Source organism: Hibiscus syriacus, unplaced genomic scaffold (assembly GCF_006381635.1).
Source record: "Hibiscus syriacus cultivar Baekdansim isolate YM2019G1 unplaced genomic scaffold, ASM638163v2 tig00000340_pilon, whole genome shotgun sequence".
NCBI classification, from domain to species: Eukaryota; Viridiplantae; Streptophyta; class Magnoliopsida; order Malvales; family Malvaceae; genus Hibiscus; species Hibiscus syriacus.
The window spans coordinates 11,746,184-11,754,249 of record NW_024061783.1 but is presented as its reverse complement, the minus strand read 5'-3'; the positions used below and the strand labels follow the sequence as shown (position 1 = coordinate 11,754,249).

Below are 8,066 nucleotides of genomic sequence, written 5' to 3'. Positions count from 1 at the left end.
GAGCAGCTTCCGTAGAAGACCTCCAAGGTCTTCTTATTCTATCCATCAAACAAAATTGATTCCCAAAACCCTAGAAAGTAAAAACCTTAATCCATTTTCTTATGTTGATTTGATATATACATTGAATTTCTTATTCTTATGAATTCAAATGCTCTGCTTCTTATATTGCAAAATCCAAAGCTAAAATGTTTGCTTTTGAGATTCAATTTCAAGAACGCTAGAACCTCCACCTTGTTTGGTTCACTCCCTTTCATACTCCTAAATTCTTCTTCTAGGTTTTATATCCCTGTACGACATCATTTATGCAGGAACGCCGTAGAGCAGTTCTTAGATGATGAATACGAGTGTGATTTCGAGAGCCATAAGGCTTTCTTCCTTATTTCTTTTTCCCTATACTTCTTGAATTGTGTCTTTTTTAACTTAATTTATATGGAAATTGAAAAATAGACTGTTTGAAAGCTAATTGATAACTATGATTGCAATTTATTGATGTTATTAGTTGTCATCTTCGGTTGCCAACATTAATGAATGGAAATGGAAACTCAGCATGCTGTTGCATAATGAAAACGACCAAGAAATTGTAAATAGAGATAAAAGAGACATAAGAGATTATGAACAAATTTCCAACCTTGCTAAAAGGATGGGACTTTACAAGTATATACCACCTTTATATGCTTAGAACAATATTTGATGTATTTGGGAATATAATTTTGAATATTTATATGTGCTTGTTATGATAATGATGGGATTTCTGCCTGATTATTCGGGTTTATTTCCCTTCTTGTTTATACATCAGTGAAATGTATGGAAAAGTGGTTGTTTCAAGCAAAGTACCACTCCCTAACTATAGGCCAGATTTGGATGATAAACGGCCACAACGTGAGGTAACAAACTCGGGAGTGATTGTCAAGTTTTCAAGTTCATTGTAGCTTAAAAGTAATTCTTGACTGAAAGGAGAACCAAATTTTTGATGGCTTTTTTCCAGGTTGTTGTACCATTAGGCTTGCAGAGGAGAGTTGAGGGTTTACTGTAAGAGTATCTCGATCGACTGCAGTTACATTCTGGGAAGGTCAGAGAGAATTCAGATGATGCTAATTCCCAGGTTGAATATGCTAACTCACATGAGAACCCAGATTCATTCCTGGATAATTCTATTATGGAAACGGTTCTTCAAATGAGGAGTTTGCGGCTATGTAATATGCAAAGAGCTTGGCAGGTATGAAACTTTTTAAATTTCTTCCTTTATGCATCTGCAAGAGATTTGGGGGCATGACTGTATTAACTTCTTCTCCTTAAATGCTTTTGATTTGTTGTCAATTTTACTTTGTTACTTGGGCAACATTTGTGACATTTGTTTTCTTGCCTTTTTTTTTCTCTCTATGATATGCTTGCATGGTTTTCTACCTTTTTCCTTTGGATAAAAGCATATTCAGTTTTGTTTTTTTGACCCGTTCCCAAATCAAGCTTTTATCTGCTTGTGATGTTGTATTTATTAGTAAACTGCATATGTAATCTAGTATTAATGACATAATATTGATCTTCATGGTTCTATTACAAGTGATTATTTGATGAGTACAATGGTAATCCTATGTTTCCTACTCATTGATCTCCCTACTAATGATTCCCTATCTGTCTCCTCTTGTATTATTGCTCATTGAGTGCTTATTTGCAAATTTAATATCATTGTTTGTATCTTTATTTTTTCTGGTGGATAGTAAACTATAGTCTTGCTCTCGCAAATTACTGTAGAGAACTAAGGAAAGTATTTTGTATAGTGATCAATTGAATTCACTGTGTTTTTCATTGATTAGAATAAAACTATAAGTTTGCTTAAATAGACTAATTTACATAGAGTTCTAATACAAATACAATTACTTTAAACAAAACCCTATCCTATCTAATAGATACGAGATAAGATACAAGAGTTATTTAAACTACTTAAGAGATAAGAGTTGGATTTTATCCTAAACTGTTAACAGATAATATTTACAATAATTTAAATCTTTAATCCTTATCATCTACAACCAACATTCCCCTCAAGATAGTGAGTATACATTGTAGATTCCCAGCTTGAATATGATTTCATCAAAGATAACTCTTGGTAGTGCTTTGGTGAGGACATCAACTAGTTGATTTTTAGTAGAAACAAAGTTCAGCTTTACTACCCCAGAATTAACTTTTTCTGAGATGAAATGTCGATCAATCTCCACATGCTTAGTTCTGCCATGGTGAACTAGATTTTTAACTATACTAATTGCATATTGACTATCACAAAGTATCTCAAACTTATTGTTCTGACTTATCTCTAATTCAACCAACAATCTTTTCAACCATATACCTTCACAAATTCCAAGTGTAAGGGCCCTATACTCGGCTTCTGCACTATTTCTGGCCACAACCGATTATTTCTTGTTTCTCCAGGTGACTAAATTGCCCCAAACCAAAGAACAATAACCACTAGTAGACCTTCTATCTGTCAGCTCCCCAGCCCAACTTGAGTCAGTGAAAATTTTCATTGATCTGTCTTTTATTTTTCTGAAAATTAGACCATGACCGGGGGTCATTTTTAGATACCTTAGAATCCTGTTTAATGCCTCCAAATGTTCTTCTCTCGGATCTGTCATATACTGGCTTACTATGCTTACCGAGAAGGCAATATCCGGTCTGATGAGAGAAAGGTAAATCAATTTACCTACCAATATTTGGTATTGCTCCTTGTTTACTGCACTTACCATCTCTTCTCTTCTCAAATTTAGATTGCCTTCCATTGGTGTCTCTGTTGGCTTACATCCCAATATTCTTGTTTTAGACAATAAGTCTAAATTATATTTTCTCTGGTTAATGATAATACTAGCCTTTGATCTCACAACTTCCATTCCTAAGAAGTATCTTAGATTTCCTAGATCTTTGGTTTCAAATTCACTAGCCAACAATTTCTTCAGATTATTAATTTCAGCACAATCATCTCTAGTGATGATGATATCATCTACATAAACTATGAGGATGGCTTTCTTCTTCCCTGTAGTCACCATTACAAACAATGTATGATTTGTCTGACATTGTTTATAACCATTATTAACCATGAATTTGGTGAACCTCTCAAACCAAGCCCTAGGAGATTGTTTCAAGCCATAAAAGGACTTCTCTAGCTTGCACACCACCTGAGTTATTGTGTTTACTTCCATTCCTGGAGGCACTCTCATGTACACTTCTTCCTCTAGATTTCCATTCAAGAATGCATTCTTGATATGTAGTTGATGTAGTTCCTGGTCTTTATTTACAGCTAAGCTGAGCATAAACCTAATTGTATTAAGCTTGGTTACTAGAGCAAATGTCTCTTGGTAGTCAATGCCATAGGACTGACTAAAGCCCTTTGTAACACCCATTTTCCCGTATACGTTTCCGTACACAAGTCTCAGGTGTCACAAGACTTTTAAAAACATTTCCTTATTAATAAACTCATGAAATTTTGTTTCTATAAATAAAACATTTTAATATAATAATAATAAAACATTGGTTAACTTTAATATGTATAATAGTCTTAAAGTCATAACATATTAAATATTACAATCATTATAAGTCAAATCCATTCCAGAGCATTTTCATAAGTATATTACATGCCATCTAATAATATCAAAAGTAGACATATTTGTCATACAGTTACTGATGAGGCAACCTTGGATTGATGATACCAACACACGCTAAGTATGCACTTAGTGAGGCATGATAATATTAATGAGGTGTAACCTTTACATAAGTATATCATAAAATATCAAGTACGAATTTAAATCGTATAATTCACATTAATACATAACTGGCTTGGTAAACCAAGTTTCATTCCCATAACTTGCAAAACAATATTTAGTGCCTAGTATACCTACAATTCAGTATCTTTTCAAATTATCCTTTTATTTGCCCAATGTATGTTGAATGAGAATGCAATGTACGTGCATTGCACCTAAGTGCCGAAATGGAAATTCACAAACTTATTATGAATTCTATGGATGCACACATAGTGCCGAAAGTACATATAGTACCGATACGAATGCAACATATGCATTAAACAAAATCGATCGATAACATTTACTCACAAATGTATGTCGAAATGGTAATTCACAAACTCATTATGAATACCATGGTTGCACATCTAGTGCCGAAAGTACACAAAGTACTGATACTAAAATGCAACATATGCAGTAAACAAAATCGATCGATAACCATCATATACAAATGTATATCGAAATGCACTTATGACTCTCAATGCACATACAATGGGCCTTTAAGTCCAATTCACATATTAAACATTTATTTTTGAAACATCAATAACTGTTAATCCATAAAAAAGTTCATCCATTCATTTTAGAGCAGTTCATACTCTAAAATTTATTCGTACAATCATTTCCATAACCATTATGAAAAGATATCAAAAATTAATGTAAAACATACTTTTATCAAAACATTCGAGGTTGACTCATCGCAAGTCATCCTCATCTCATATAAGTACATAAAATGCACTCACCTGGTGTGCCTCACTATTATGCCTTAATGATGTCCAACTATTCAGCAATTTTATCCTTGCCCTTTTTCTTGCTTGACTCAGGAGCTTAATTACGATTTAGACATCCATAATCACAGATACGATACAAATGTTAGTATACTTTCTAACATTTATACAAAATAATAATACTCAAAAGTAGTATTATTTTCGAATTCTATTAAAATTTATCCTAACTTAACATTTCAGACTGAATAGTATCGGTACCCCTTACAATATCAATACTTCTCTTCTATGGTACTGATACCCACTTCAGTATCGATATCATTCTAGTATTCTGGAATTTCATTTTTGATTACGATATCGATACCTTTCTCTTGGTATAGATACCTACACCTTAGTATCGATACTTCTTTAAATCGGTATCGATACTGTTCATCCAAATCCTCTAATTTAACCTTATAGTATCAGTAGTGTTCTTCCAGTACCGATACTCTTACCCAGATTTTACCTCTTTTACTTCAAATTTTACACAAATTTCACCTAAATCTTTTACTCTTATCTCCAACCATACCATTAAACTCATTATCACTTATCCAAACTAACTTACATCCATAAATCTCGTTATAATATCCAAAATCTCCAAAGAACACTCAAAACTAAGAATCACATCAAATTTTTAAACATGTTATTAAACACTTCTAAGGCTCCCAATCTCTTATTTACTTCTTTGATAAGTCAAATATGCTTTTAAACTCCAATAACTGGTCAGATTTCATCAAATCACTTAAAACCCCATTTTATTAAATCTCTAATAAATCACTAATCTTTTAGTTTTAATCATCCTTGAACTTTCCTTAAGCCTTTATATCACTTAAGCTTTCAAAACCAACCCATAAACGAAAGGAAAAACCAACTTGAAGAATTCTTACCTTAGGTATGAAGGGTACGGGGAAGAGAAGAGGAAGAAGAAGAGTAGAGAACTATTTTCGGACTTATCCTCTTATTCCTCTTACAAAGGACCATAATGCCCCTCCATTCTTCCATTCTTAAAAATAAGTCATAAACATAATTTCATGGAGCAATCCATGTACTTTTCAATTTATTTAAATTAACCCACCAAATTTTAAATCCTTTCACTATAATTACTGATCCGATATTTGGGGTATTACACCCTTAGCCACCAGCCTAGCCTTGAATCTCTCAACACTGCCATCTGAATTATACTTCACAGTAAACACCCACTTACAGCCAACAGGTTTGTTTTCATGTGGAAGCTCAGTTAGGGTCCAAGTCTTGTTGCTTTCTAGTGCTATAATTTCTTCCTCAATATCCTTCATCCATCTCGATCCTTCAAGGCCTCCTCCACTGTTTTAGGAATCTAAATTTATCCAATATGGCTGTAAATGCTTTAAAAGAAGTCATTAAATTCGAATATGCAACAAACCTTTGTATAGGACGGTTTGTGCATTTCCTTACCCCTTTCATCTGAGCAATAGGTAAGTCAATATCATTCACAAAAGGAATAAAAATTTCAGTAGGATATGATGAATTAACCCCACTTCCTTCCTTAGAGGCAATTGGACTCAAGTCCAACTCTCGGTAAATTCCAGGTTGTATGATGGCCTCTGATATGGACTTTTGCCTCCTTATGTAAACACTAAGTTCCTTTCTCTGAAGTGGGACTTGGTTACTTTAAGGAATTTTGGGGAAATTTTGGTCTGATGGGGTTGTTGAAAGAATGTTTGGAAGGAGATGATAAGGAGCCATTTGTTGTCTTGACATGAGAATGAGAAAATGACTTTGTAAAGTTTTGAAGCAGGATAATGTGTCCTGTTGTATGATTGGATGCCCCAAAGTCAACAATCCATGTTCCCAAGCCATTACTAATAGCAGCAGTCGAAATTGTGGTGGAGATAGAAGATGAAACAATAATGCTTGGTAAGAACCAGACTCGGAGACATTAATTGTTACTCCGAAACTGGTCTCGGATGTTGTTTGAGTAGTCATATGACTAGGGTGTAAAGGATTGTCTAACCTAAACTGATACCATGTAGAAAACTGAGGAAAGTATTTTGTACAATGATCAATTGAATTCACTGTGTTTTCATTGATTAGAATAAAATTGTAAATATGCTTATATAGACAAATTTACAGAGAGTTCTAATACAAATACAATTACTTTAAACAAAACCCTATCCTATCTAATAGATAAGAGATAAGATACAAGAGTTATTTAAACTACTTAAGAGATAAGAGTTAGATTTTATCCTAAAATGTTAACAAATAATATTTACAATAATTTAAATCTTTAATTCTTATCATCGACAACCAACAATTACGCAGTTCACAATAACACAAAATTGACCTGCTTAATATATTATCTGCTATTTATCATTGTAGGCTAAAGATGGGTTGTATGTGATTAGTGGGTAAAACTATGTTAGATGAGTGGTGTTATTTTACAAATTGTCTTTTGTTGATCTCCATCTAAGGATCAAATCGAATGTATATCAATTTGTGTTGAAGTGGAATAGTCCAAATCAGATGCAATTTTCTGTATGTTGCTTTCTAGTTTTCTTGGATTTTCCTAGTGCATTTACTTTAAGCTAAATCACAAGTAACATGGTATTGACTTCAAGCTCAGAATTTATGGGTGCCACCTCTAGGTTCATATTCTTCATTTCTGGGTCAATTACACGCCTAGTTGTTTTTGATTGCTTCCTCTAAGATAAAAAGCGCTCCTTTGTTTTCTTTTGGTTGGGGGTGGAGTGATGTTTTTTCTTTAATTGCAAGCATTACATTGTATCATGTACTTTCTGAAAAGTGGTAAAACGTGAAAAAAAAACCACCTTATGTGTCTTTTTAATCAGAATTGTCCTTACCATTTTTAGGAATCTCCTGAAGGCAAGAAGATGATGGAATTTCGGAAATCTCTGCCTGCATTCAAGGAAAAAGAAAGGCTTCTTCAAGCAATTGCACGTAATCAGGTTTGAGCATGTGCTCATTTTCAATTAAGCATATCCAATGAAACAGACTACACTCTTGCTGAGAGATGTCCTTGCTTTCTTTTCTGTCTTGAGTAGTTTCTGGTTTTAATTTCTTTGCATTTGTTTGGTTTGGTCCTCTTCAACCATCTGATTTATTATACATATTTTTCTTTCTCTCTGTGTGTGTGTTGATTGTATTATTAGTAGTGTCGTAACCGGTTTTCGTCCGGGCACGAAATATTTATTTGGAGGGAAAAGTGATGTGAATAAATGGTTTAAAATAATTTGGGAGTCGCCATCGGCCTTTTGGGTCAGGTAGGTCGAATACCTAAAAAATTATCTTTTAAAAGAGTTTTTTAAGAAAACATCAGTTAAAAGATAAACTGATCTGCGTTTTAACCAAAAATTCATTCTTTTTAGAAATAAAAAAGGGATTCGTGATCGGTTACATTTAGGGAAGGATTAGCACCCCTACAACGTCCAAAATTGGTACTTTTTAATTATAAATTGTCTATATTATTAGAAATTTAAAAATTAAAAATATATTTAATTTATAATTAATTATTTCAAAATTATAATTA

General features: G+C 33.2%; 1 pseudogene; it reads left to right on the top strand.

The window, feature by feature from the left end:
* The first annotated feature begins 619 nt into the window (after positions 1 to 619).
* LOC120199926 overlaps positions 620 to 8,066 on the top strand; it is a 75,656-nt pseudogene continuing 68,209 nt past the window's right edge.